The sequence below is a fragment of the Rhinatrema bivittatum genome, chromosome 3 (genome assembly GCF_901001135.1).
Source record: "Rhinatrema bivittatum chromosome 3, aRhiBiv1.1, whole genome shotgun sequence".
Taxonomy (NCBI): Eukaryota; Metazoa; Chordata; class Amphibia; order Gymnophiona; family Rhinatrematidae; genus Rhinatrema; species Rhinatrema bivittatum.
The window spans coordinates 233102231-233116222 of record NC_042617.1 but is presented as its reverse complement, the minus strand read 5'-3'; the positions used below and the strand labels follow the sequence as shown (position 1 = coordinate 233116222).

The window sequence follows — 13992 nt, the reverse complement described above, 5'->3', positions numbered from 1 at the left end:
AACAAAAAGAAACTTGCCTGATGGCATTACATGAAACAATGAACATTTATGCAACTTTAAGTAACATAGTCAAAGAGAAGAAAAACCAAGTATACAATTTGAATTACATAGTAATCACGGTAAATAAGAATTGGGTAACATAGTAATGAAGGTCATAAGTAATAAAGTCTAACACATGAATAAACCAACAATTTGTTGTCCTTGTACTAAGCTTAGTTAGGGAGAAGGAAAGAAGATAAGTAGAAATAGGAGTGGAGAATAGTGGAAGAACCAATAAAAAGGAAAGAAATAAAATAAAATAAAAATAAAATAAAGATAAAAATAAAAATAAATAAATAATAAAAATAATAAAATAAAGGAAAAGTCAAAAAAGTGACTGAGGGTCTCTTCAAAGGGAACCTGAGTAAATGAGAGAGACTAATAAGATATCAAACCATATAAGTGAGAGAAATAAACAGAGAGGTGTAGCGAGAGATGGAGAGAATGCTTTAAGCTAACAAGAGGATTCTGGAAAAACAAGCTTGAATATGAATCATCCAGTTTAGGAGTATCTACCTTTCTGGAGGAATCAATTGATATTATTAGCAATAGAGCTACACTCTCTTTCCTTTTTGCTGGAACAAGATAAAGATAATATGTTTAAAAAAATTTTTAGCTTTATTTTGTGGACAGAAAATACAAATTTTCCCTGATGTCTCCCGAGCTAAGCAAGCTTGACTGAGACATTTTTGGTCTCTGAAAGGCCGGACTGTGGCTATGGGAGCTACTTTCTTTTTAAAATGTCCTTGTTTTTTTGTGTCACCTTTCAGGGGAAAAAAATTTAGATTCCCTGACCCTTTACATTTTGAGACATTTTTACTAGATAAGAATCCAGTTGGAATAATGAAGAATGATGACCAGTAAATATAGAAACTCCTCTCACCTTTTACTTTATATATGTATATTTCCATATTTGTATACTGTGCAACCATTTTCCTTTCTCCCCCATGATTATGGGTTTTGTATGCAAAGATTTGCTTTTTCCTGGTATATTATATGTTTTGGGTTGTAAATCCGCATTGCATTTTCCTTTTTTATTTTATAAATGTTAACATAATGGAAAATTCAATAAAGAAAAAATTATTAAAAAAAACAAAACTTGTACAGTTAAATTGCATAGGTGCCCAAGCAAGGCAATTTATAATACGATGAGAGATAAAATGGCAATACCCAACATTGGAAGTAGACTTCTCTCACTATTAATCCAAGAAGCTCTCTGAGCTGGCTGCTTATATACATGTATTCCCTTGGGTCTAGGAAACACAGTCCATCCCATTCTTCAAGACAGGAACTAAGATGCCAAGGGGAAATCCTATCAAGTAATAATGCTTGAATAACCTGATGAACTGTTTTGGACTCCATGGATGTCTAAAAGGGAAGAATGGAACAATTTTTGCTACTGAGAGTCTGACAAGGTGCTTCTCAGTAAACAATTTGGAGTATCACCCAATAAGTATATTCTCCTCCCATCACTGGCTCCTTGACATAAGAGCAGTGACGTGTTGCAGATAGGATCAAGGGGGTGATGAATAGCATCTCCTTTCACCACTGTGTTCCACTCATAAGCCTCTAGCTATGAATATTGTGGCTACCGTGGCAGTGGAGTGGGCATGAAGTGGCTTATTACTAAGTCACCACTTCCACAACTCTAATACCGAAAAAGGGGTCTCCAGCACCTGTTAATTAAGTCACCAGTAGTTGAACAAGCTATGTGAATTCTATACTCCAGCACCCTATATCTCCTATTGACCTTAGAGAGTCACAATGTTTCAAGGGAATTGCTCGGACAATCTCTTGGTTTATGTCAGGTTTCACAAATACTGGCAATCCAAGAAACTGATGGTAAGTTGGGCCATAACCAGGCACAGCCCCTTAACAGAGCTTCCTCCTCAGAAAACCCAAAGAATTAACATCCTTGGGCTCCTTAAAAGTAGATTCAACAACCTCAGACCAGCATGTAGCTGCTGCTTTTCGAATCTTGGAGAAACAAAATCTAAGGGAAACAAAATCTAATGGAAACAAAATCTAAGAGAAATCTAAGGGAAATAAAATCCTGAGGGGTCTGGAATCTTCTTTCCATACAAAACTCAACAGAATAGTAATGGAGAGATTACTTACCTGATAATCTCGTTTTCCTTAGTGTAGACAGATGGACTCAGAACAAGTGGGTATAGTGTGCTCGTGCTAGCAGTTGGAGACAGATCTGACGCCAGCACGGGTACATATACCCCCACAGGAAGTGAAGCCACTCAGTAATCTTCCTTGCAAAAGCTGTTATGGATATATGTGTACTGACGATCAATGAATTAGTGAAACAGGATTCCCCTGACTGATTGATAGTGGCTGGAGACCGCCAGCATTCCCAACCGGAAGGCGTCGACACCTGGCAAAGGGGACGCTCTTATGTAAGAAATGACATGGCCTACCTTGAATCGGTGAAACCCATGTATTCCGGCATCCTGGCGGGATGCTGAGTCCATCTGTCTACACTAAGGAAAACGAGATTATCAGGTAAGTAATCTCTCCATTTCCTAGCGTGTAGCCAGATGGACTCAGAACAAGTGGGATGTACAAAAGCTTTACTCCCGGACTGGGCGGGAGGCTGCCTGAGGGCCGCGTAAGACCGCCCTCGCAAATGCTGTGTCCTCCCTAGCCTGGACGTCCAGACGGTAAAACCTGGAGAAGGTATGGAGGGAGGACCATGTCGCCGCTTTACATATTTCTGCGAGAGACAGCATCCTAGACACTGCCCAAGATGCTGCTTGCGCTCTGGTAGAATGAGCCTTGACTTGTAGAGGCGGTGATTTCCCGGCCTCTACGTAGGCCGCTCTGATAACTTCTTTAATCCAGCGGGCGATGGTGGGCCGAGAGGCCGCTTCTCCTTGTTTCTTCCCGCTGTTAAGGACGAACAGATGGTCCGTCTTTCGTACTTCTTCTGTCATTTCCAGATATCTGGGTAGCAATCTGCCGATGTCGAGATGGCGTAGTAAACGCCCTTCTTCTGATTTCTTCAAACCCGCCGTGGTTGGCAAGGATATGGTTTGATTGAGGTGAAATTGTGAGATGACTTTAGGTAAGAAGGATGGAACCATGTGACGATAGATAGCCTCTGGAATGATCCTGAGAAAGGGGTCACAGCAGGACAGCGCCTGTAGCTCCGAGATACGGCGTGCTGAACATACAGCCAGCAAGAACACCATCTTCAAAGTTAGAGAACGGAGAGATAGGCCCCGAAGGGGTCTGAAGGTGGATCCCGCGAGGAAATCCAAAACTAGGTTGAAGTTCCACAGAGGCACTGGCCACTTCAGTGGCGGACGAATATGCTCGACTCCTTTCAGGAAGCGAGAAACATCTGGGTGCGTGGCAATGGTCTTGCCGTCCCTCCTGGGACCGTAGCAAGACAGCGCAGCCACCTGAACCTTGATGGAGCTGAGGGAGAGACCCTTCTGAAGTCCATCCTGCAGGAAATCCAAAACAATAGGGATTGTGGTCGCATGTGGATTGGTGCCATGAGTGTCGCACCAGGCTTCAAATACTCTCCAGATCCTTACGTAGGTGAAGGATGTGGAAAACTTGCGAGCTCGGAGGAGTGTATCTATCACCGGCTCCGAGTAACCTCTCTTCTTCAGCCTAGCCCTCTCAATGGCCAGACCGTAAGAGAGAATTGAGCTGGATCCTCGTGGAGGATGGGACCTTGACGTAGCAGGACCCTGAGAGGAGGCAGGGGAAGGGGCTCCCCTGCCAGTAGTCTTCTCATGTCCGCGTACCAGGGTCTTCTTGGCCAGTCTGGGGCCACTAGAAGAACTAGGCCCCTGTGATTCTGAATCTTGTGTATAAGGGCTCCCAGCAGGGGCCACGGAGGAAAGGCGTATAGCAGAGTCCCTGGAGGCCATGGCTGAACCAGGGCATCGATCCCGTGAGAGAACGGATCTCGCTTGCGGCTGAAGTATCTGGGTACTTGAGCATTGGACCTGTCCGCTAGTAGGTCCATGCCCGGAGTCCCCCACTGATCCACAATCATCTGGAAGGCTGTGGGGGACAGCTGCCATTCTCCCGGATTTGGGCTTTCCCTGCTGAGGAAGTCTGCCGCGGTGTTGTCCCTTCCGGCAATGTGGACGGCGGAGATGTCACCTCCGCCCAAGCCATCAGCGGGGGCGATCTCCAGAGATACTTGTCGGCTTCTGGTTCCACCCTGACGGTTGATGTATGCCACCGTGGTGGCGTTGTCGGACATCACTCTGACTGCTCTGTTCTTCAGTCTGTGAGCCAATCGAAGGCATGCCAATCGGACTGTCCGAGCCTCTAGACGGTTGATGTTCCACGCTGACTCTTCTCTGTTCCACCGCCCTTGTGCGGTGAGTCCTTCGCTGCTCCCCAGCCTTGACCACAGCGCTAATCAAGGCGTCCACCTGAGGGCACGCCAGCAGCTCCTGGATAGCCGGTGCCAGTGGGTACATGCCCATCAGGGCCCGACCCCATTTGAATGCGGCCGCTGGTGCAGCCCATTCTAAATCTATCAGTTGTTGTGCTGCTTGCAAGAATGGAAAATGGCGGGCTGTAGGACGAAGACCTTCCAGCAGGGGGTTCTGCGCAGAGGATACCGTGGCGCTGGGACCTGTAATATCCAACTCCGCCAGACACTGAGACACCAGGTCCGAGAGATCCTTTTTAGGGAAGAACCGCCTCATGGTTCTATATGGCTCAATCCCTGAGGGAAGTTCCCCTTCTTCCGGGAGTTCGGACTCATCCGGTGAAACCTCCTGGTCCGACTGATCCGGATTGTCTAGCGGCGGGAGGTCCCGCTCACGATAAGGGCGTGAGGGTCCAGGAACAGGATCCGCTGGAGCCGCAACCGCAGCAGCCGCCGCAGGAACAGCAGGAACCGCAGGGCCAGGACGGGAAGCCATTTGCATCTGTACAAAGGCATGAATCCCCTTAAAGAGATCCACCCAGGAAATTGAAGCAGCCTCTAATCGCCGGGGTACAAGATCCCCCGGGATTCCCGATTGGTCGAGACTGACCGCTAAATCCGAGGTAGCCCCTGGGGAACTGTCAGCAAATCTTGGCTGAGACTGGTCCTGGCCCGAGGGTCCCACGGCCTCCTCACATTGGGCACATAGGGAGTCTGGCTCTTCACTGTGCGTGGCTCGAAGCTGGCATGCAGAGCAGAGGTCGAGGGCTTTAATGCCGGAGGCAGGCGGCGCCCCCGCTGCAGATGCTGAGGCGTTCTGTTCCATTGAAAAGTATGCGCTGAATGAAAAGCGGCAACAATATACGCTTAATAGAACAGGTGCACAATAATAATATGCGGCAGCAATATGCGCTTAGCACAACAGGCGCTTAATAATAAGCGGCAGCAATATGCACTTAATACAACAGGCGCACAATAATAATATGCGGCAGCAATATGCGCTTAGCACAACAGGCGCTTAATAATATGCGGCAGCTATATACGCTTAATACAACAGGCGCTTAAAAATAATATGCGGCAGCAATATAGACAACAAGCGCCCAGCCATATGCGGCTGACAATATACGCTCAATGATATGCAATATGTTCTCAGCAATAGGCGGTCATGAATACACGCTCAATTGTATGCAATATGCTCTCAGCAATATGCGGTTAGCAATACACGCTCAATGGCATTCAATAGGTACTCATCAATAAGCGGTTAGCAATACACGCTCAATGGCATTCAATATGCTCTCAGCAATAAGCGGTCAGCAATACACGCTCAATGATATGCAATATGCTCTCAGTAATAAGGCAATATACGCACAATGATGTATATAATATGCTCTTAGTCATAGAGCTGCGCCTATTACGGGCGCTCAATACCTGAACAAGGCCTACAAAATGGCGCCCTCCACGGCGTGCCACGCCGCCGATCCTCTGTTCCTTCGGAGACCAGAAATAAGAGATGTACGCCTTACCTGATCCTCTGCGCTTCCCGGTGGATCCCGGGCAGTCTCCGGCTGTGGGGGGAGAGGGCAAGTACCTTCACCGCCGCGTTTGAGGATATGCACCCACTGCCTCGTCCACGCCGGGACCGAGGCGCCTCGTATGCCTCACCCGAACCTCGCCCGGGGGCTACTTCCCTGCCACGATTCGGCCACCGGACCGAGGACTTAAACCTCCGGGGGATCACGGAAATCACCCCGGGAAACTCTACTGGGGGAGGGACCTTAGGGTATCACCGCAGGAGTGCGGGGCTCGATGCTGTAGAAGTTTTAGTTGAAAGAAAGTAGAATGTAGAAAATAGAAAGTAGATTTGGAAAACACGCTCAGCGAGCGTGCAGGCTCTCCAAACTGCTTTTGGAGACGGAAATTACTAAGTTGCTACACTTCCTGTGGGGGCATATATACCCGTGCTGACGTCAGATCAGTCTCCAACTGCTAGCACGAGCATACTATACCCATTCGTTCTGAGTCCATCTGGCTACACGCCAGGAAATATACGCTTAATACAATCTGTGCACAAGAAAATGCGGTCAGCAATATACGCTCAAAGATATATAATATGCGCTCAATACTATGCGGCAGCAGTATACGCTTAATACAATATGCGCTCAATAATATGCGGCAGCAATATACACTTAATACAATATGCGCTCAATAATATGCGGTCAGCAATATACGCTAAAAGATATACAATATGCGCTCAATAATATGCGGTCAGCAATATACGCTCAATAATAAACAATATACGCACAATAATATGCGGTCAGCAATATACGCTCAACAGTATACAGGCGCCTATCATGGGCGCTCAATACCTGAACAAGGTGGTTATGCAACTGTCCATGCAAGGAAAGCGTGAACGATGTTGCATTCCGTAGAGAAACAGTAGTCACCGATAGTGATTCAATGAAATACCCCAGTTGCCGAAGCTGGTGCAACCGGCAGAGCTTGGGATTATAATATTGTTGATTCACCATGAAGCACATAGAAAGATTAGAGGTAATGTACTTACTGCGATATGGAAGCATGGTGACGAGAGATACCATTTTACCTGTGCCTTCTGAAGAAAGTTGGAATTTCTGAGGTCCAGGATGGGTGGAGAGTAACTACTTTCTATTGAAAGAAAGAATAGTGTAATTAAAACTCCCCAACCCCCCCCCCCCCCCGTGCTTTGTAGCATCTGGGGGAGTGTACCGGGAACCTTGGTACAAAGTGGGGTGGCCGCTCTGATATCTGGCCAGTTGGGAGACCAGGAGGTGTCCAACTGGAGGGGCTGATGTAATCTGGATATCATGTAACCTCCCACGGGAGCGTGAGCGGTAAAGTCTTACCCGCAGTTCTGTGTGCTATACAAGGAGACATCGAGACCTGTCAGGCTTCGAGGTGGACTTACACTTGAGGTAGTATTTGCTGGATCTCGTGTTTAGCAGATCAGCGAATGCATCTGGAACTTTGGTTCTGAATTAGGAACCAGAAACCAGAGTATTAATCAGTACAGAGCCCCGTTGCTGAAAATGGGATGTCCTGATGCAATATCAAAGAAATGATAGAGAGGTTCTCTTGGTATTGTGGCTGATATAGCGATATGTGACACTAATATAGTTTTTGAAAGGTACATGACCTAGAATTTTTTGAACCATGTGGCCCGAATTAGAGAACACATCTCAATGGGAATGCCACAGAAGCGGGTACTTACCATCCGACGTGGATCGAAGGACGAGCCGGTGAAGATTGCTGGCTCCGTGGATTTCAGGAGTCATCAAGGGGTAGCCTGTCGGACGTAGACGCCCATCTCAACTCTGATGCCTGGTACGGTGGCGCAGGTATAGAGGAGACAGGCTGAGCGTGGTTGGCGCTACCACAGTAATTTTGTGGAGGGCCACAATCCCGCACCGATGTCGGTGGGGCACACCTTGGGAACAGGGGAGCCATCTTTGGCTCGTGAACCCAGCCCTCGTCGCAGCGGCTCGATATCTCGTGATGCCAGTGCAGAATTCTTCGGAACTCGTTCCGGTGTTTCAGGAGCACCAAGGACTGCCAGCACTGTGCGGAACAGTGGCGATGTTGCTCGGCCTGGGCGTTCTCCAGCACCGAGAAGGATAGCACCAATGTGCTGGATGGCGTCGGTGGCGGACGGTCACCGTGTCAGTGACTATGCGTGCCACGGTGCTCGGTCCGGTCTTTCCCCAGCGCAGAGATGGATGCCCTCGCTGTCTTGGACAGCGACTAATGACAGACTGTCAGCCTGTAGGCTAATACGGGGCTTTAATAAGAAAAGCATGGAGCACTGTGTTTAGGTAGAGGTGCTATGTTTGTATTGACGGTGTCGATGGCAGCCGAAGTGGCTTCGAGATTATCGTCAAAAATATATATATGAAAAAACGTCGATGACCCGGGCAGAGCAATGATGACAGTGACGGAAGCACCACAGATACCTACGCATCGGCGTAGGTATCTATGGAAACGATGTGGCATCGAATAATCGAAAAAACATTGTTGGCATCGGAAAAATGATACTAGCATCGACAGAGTCTATGACCGCATCGATAGGAACATCAAAGACACCGATGGAAACGACATGGGCGTCGAAGGCATAGACGGCATGGCCACGGGTGTTGACTGTATTGAATGGATAGACTCGGACACCAATGGCGTCGACATAGACATCGATGCCACCGACCTGAGCATCGATGCCATCGACGTGGGCATCAAATCGATCGATCGATGCCATCGGTGGAATCGACTCTGGAATGGATGCCATCAATGGAATTGACCTGGGCATCGATGCCATGGACAATGGCATCAATGGAAATGTCCTGGGCATCGATGGAAGTGCCCTGGGCGACGGTGGCATCGACCCGGGCATGGATAGCACCGACGAGACAGAGGTGTGCGTCGATGGCATCCATCCGGACAATGATGGCACCGATGAAACCCAAAGAAAAATCAGTGCCATGGATGAAAAACATGGATGGCACTGATAGAAACGATGCAGGGACCAATGGCATCAGTGTACCGTGGGGGGAGGGGTACCGATGGCATCGAAGAATCCAGGACGGTCTAAAGGAGGTGCCGACGGTAGCGATGGGGGCATCGACTGCGTGAGAGTACTGAGGAAATCGAAGGACCTGAATCGACAGGGGCCCTGGCGGCAACGGAAACCGTGGAAGTCCCTGTCCCACTAGCGCTAATAACCAGGCAGAGTGTCACAGAGGGACACTCGCAGGCTATGTGTGGCTAACTGAAAACATAGGGAGAGGACAGGCCGCAGTTGTTTGGCAGGCCAGGGAGGTGACAGGAACTGACCGAAAAAATAGGGCATAGTACTCACCGAGCGTCAAAATAAACGTATGCGAAGAGAGACCCGTGCAGGGACAAGTGTTTGTGAAGTAAAAGTTTAAGTGTTTCTGTAAGGAAAAAGTATTAGAATTTCTCACAGAGCTCCTAACCGCTATGCTTACTGCAGAGCGGAAAAAAGAAGACTGAGGGAGACACATGTGGTTCACAGGGATAACTGCAGGCTGAGCATGATCAGTGCACTCAGTATGCCAGTGTCAGTCAAAGCTTTGTAGAAACTTTGACAGAAAAGTTTTCCGTACAGGGCTCCATCCTGTGGTATCACCCATATGTGAGGACTACCATCCTTGCTTGTCCTGTGAGAAATATGCAGGCCCCATGAAGCATAAGACAAAAGATGAACACACGAATCTCACCTCAAGGTAGTTCTAGACTGGCACAAAAGTCAGCCGCCTAAGATGTGAGCAACTTTAGAACAGGTAGTTCTGGGTAGCATGCCTTTATGGGCAATAGCATGGCAACCCAGAAAGATTTGGCGACCGTTGAGTTGGGCCCCTCCATCGGTGTCTCAGACTTTTAGGTTTTGGCAAACTTGGAAGCCTAATTTGACTGGGGAACGAGATTACTATTTTAGTACTTCATTGTTTGATAATCTGCCCTCATCAACATTCTCTTTAGGGAGACAAAAGGGAATTCAGAGGATTGAGTATATTTGGGGGACATAAGGTATTTTTAATTTTGTGGAGCTTCAACGAATATATGACCTTCCGGATAGGGAAATTTTTTCATATTTACATATCCAGCATTTTCTATGTAGAAAAGGGATTCAGAAATCTTTGACTCAGAGAGTCTCCATGTTTGAATCACTTTGTAGAACTGCAGATAAGCAAAAAAAAAAAAAAAGTACTGTCTAAATGCTATACTCTTTTAAACAAAGACCTTCCATCTAAGCCAGGATATATTAAGGCATGGGAACAAGATTTGGCAAGGACACTACCTGAGGAGGAGTGAAGATGTATTTTCCAATCTATTGGTAAGGGTCTAATTGCAGCTAATCTCATAGAAAATGGTTATAATGTACTTCTGTGTTGGTATTTTGTGTGCTTCTGATAATTGTTGGAAAGGATGTGGGGGCATTGGGTCATTTTTTCATTTATGGTGGGAATGCCCTTCTATTCAATCATACTAGCAGGAGGTATCTAATTGGTTACAAGCAATAATGGATCTGAAATTTGCCCTGCTTCCTATTCAAGCTTTATTGCATGTCCCACTTGCTGAAGGGGATTTGTTTCAACAGAAACTGGCACAAAAGATTTTGGTAGTAGCACATAGTGATATTGCTCGGTGCTGGAGATCTCCTAATGCTCTGTTGCTTCAGACTATTTACTCAAGTGAATATGGTATACAGTTTGTCCAAGATCACCGCTTATAAACATCATTCTTCACAAATGTTTAATAAAATATGGTCTATGTAAAATGGCTTGATGCACACACTCCAACAGGAGATATAGGGGTTTAAATTGGTGGCTTATTGTTTTTTTTAATTCTGATTATTTCTTTTTCCTTTTCTCTTTGGTGTTTATGATACATGTGTATCTCCATTATTTAATCCTGGATAATTACTTGGCCTTGGTTACTTCATATTTAATATTTTGTATATTGCTTATGATTGGGATGGCAAGAGGAATGGGGAGGGGGAGGGGCTGAGAATTTTGTATATATTAACCTACAAAAGACAGCTCAGGACTAAAGAAATTGGTCTTGTCATTTTGTTTTTGGTCTGTATAAAGACTACACCTGTGTTAAGGTTTGTGTATGGGAACAGATCACACCAATATTACATTGTATTTTGTCTTTAATAAAATTGTAAAAAAAAAAAAAAAAAGATGAACACACAACCTGAAGTCTGGGGAAATTTCAGGCATTAGGACAGTGTGCCATGCTGCTGGCTGAAAATAAGAAAGAAAATATTAAAAAAACAAAACAAAGTCTGCCTAGAGCAGTGGTTCTCAATACCTTTTCTGTAGGGACACACCTGACAGACAATGCTCATATGGGTGACACACTGAACACATGATCATCGAAGGGCTAAATGTGAACATACACTCTGCATCCATAGGAAGCCGTACAGAGCCGAACTTGGATATTTTCCCGTACAACTCACCATACAAAAAAGATATTATAATTCTGGTGTCATCTCAGTAACAGCAACACAAATTCCTTCTACTATTCAGGTACATTGTAAAATACAAAACCTGAAAAAAAACAAAACCCCACTCAGCATATGTGTGTACCAAACCTGCCATAGAAAGCGGTATTAACTCATACAGCATTAGCCCTACCTATGAAAAGGCAGCAGTGAACCACCAATACATGTGCTATTGAGAACATACAACAATTAAGATTGATACAAATGCCTACATGCTAATAAGATCTCTCGCCTCGGTCCTGCACACAACCTTCACCAAATGCAGAATAAAAGGCTACAGTTTATAGATATGGAGACAAAAACTGGAGAAGAATCCCCAAAAAGCCACTCTGAATGCAGTGCACAACTGGAGAATTAGAAAACAGAAATACATTTCTCCTACTTCTCCTACACTAAGCAAAGTACAAAGACAGAATAGATGCACACTCCCAAAATTAACATATAACTCTTGCATCCAGTCACACCCCCTCTGTGCCCATCATCCCTTACTTCTCCCAGTTACTCTCTTTCAATCATCCCCTCACACTCACATATCTGTCCAGCATTCTTGAGTCCTCCACATCCTCTTCTCTGTGTTCTTCTCACTGCCCCCTTCCTGCTCAGGTACTTCCACTGCCTTCTGCCCCTTTCTGCTTAGCAGCATCATCCTCCCATATCTCCCTGCTCAGCATCTCCAACTTCTTTTTCCCCATCCCACCACAGGATGAAGAGAGATGCATCAGCAGCATCACTTCCCGGCCCAGTGAGAGAAGATAAAGTTGGTGTCCTGTTATGTCAAAAAGAGCAGGAATTGGTGATGTCACGCTCTGATCTGGGTGAAGGAGGAAACAGACTCACTTCCTTCTCCTTTTTCTGGCCCAGTTGGAGAGTAGCCTCCCGTCAAGCCCACCCAGGCTGATGGGAAGAGAGCAGCCTCCCTCGGGCCCTGCGACACACCTCCCAGGACCTCACAACACACCTATTGAGAACCATTGACTTAGAAGACTAGAGGATAAAAATTATATGTGGGGCCCCATGAAAAAAATATCTCTTGAAGCTCCAAAAATTTCACTGCAGTAATTTTGGGAGAGAGAGATGAACAGAGACCTGCAAGCTCTGCGGAAAAGATGAGACTGAGGGCCCTGCAGTAGAATGGCCAGGTTGCACAAGCCAGTATGGCATTCCAAAAGCTTTAAAATCAAAGTTCCATGTTGGGCTCCATCTGATAAAGTCACCCATGTGTGAGGACGCCATTTTGCTTGCCCTCAGAGAAAAGAAAAAAATAACGAACAACTCTGAAATACAACCAACATATGATTCATCTTTTATCCACACATTTGAACTGTTTTCAATGGTTTGTAAATGCATTAATCCTGCTAGTCATTTCTTTAGCAATCACTTCATATTTGAGTTATAGACACTAGATTCCACTATGCCTCAAAATGGTTCTCCTCACAATTCTTCCAATAGATGAGAGTCAATTTTAAAGCAATTACTAACAGTAGGTTCAAAAGATTTTGTTGTCATACTGAGATTGAACTATTGTATCTGCTCTCCAAACAATGGTCAGTAAAATCTCACTAGGACTAACCAGCATTATTTTAATTTTTGCCTAACCAACTTCCACAAAACTAGCATTTATTAGATTATTTCCTATTTAATTTAATAACCTTCACCTGTGTCCACACAGCCTTATGCACTACAGAAAACAAGGATGAGAAGTGAAACTAAAAAGGACATTAATGATTCCCAGTATCATTCCCAGCAAGGAGAAAATCTAATAGATGATCCACATCTTGTTCCCACACTTTCTCAACACCAGCAAGACTAACTTTACAACCCTAATTAAAATACTTATCAAAATTTGATGCCACCTGGAAACATGGCCATAGCTGTGAACAGATACACAAAGTCACGTTCTTGGATTAACCCAAGTAGATAAATAATACTATGGCAAATACGGTTTCTCAACTTGAGCCACCTATATAACTGCAAAGCTAGCAACCCATGCTGAGCCTGCATATCTGAAAATCACTTTATCCGGGAAAGATACTGGGAATCATTAATGTCCTTTTTAGTTTCACTTCTCATGCAATATGGCTAACAAACCAGATACCCCTGTTTAACCAAATATTCCAATGTATATACAATTTGTTGATTTTTAAGGAAGGTACCCTATTTGAATCAACCCTCTTAATCATAGACAACTTATCTAGTTGCTTAAAAATCTCATAAGCAGATGAAACAGAATGAGATTTGAGTTTATAAAATAACCTCATTCCCCAAAGGTACTGAGAAAGCAAGGGGAACATTACTGCCCTTTATACCTCCAGCCAATGAAGAACGTCAGCCTCATAGTCATTCTGAAGCCACCATGCAAAGTCTAATTCTGTAAAACATGACCATGCTTAGCAATGACATCTCACAACAATAAAGCTTGAACGAGATATTGATTAAACAATTCACTAATCAATAATACAATCTGAAAATCCATATTCTGAAAAAC

The 13992-nt window shown here is 45.3% G+C and overlaps 1 protein-coding gene across 1 annotated transcript in view; it reads right to left on the bottom strand.

The window, feature by feature from the left end:
- Positions 1 to 13992, bottom strand: part of ANAPC1 (anaphase promoting complex subunit 1) — a 540434-nt gene that overhangs the window by 349942 nt on the left and 176500 nt on the right. The gene's annotated exons all lie outside the window — the stretch shown is intronic.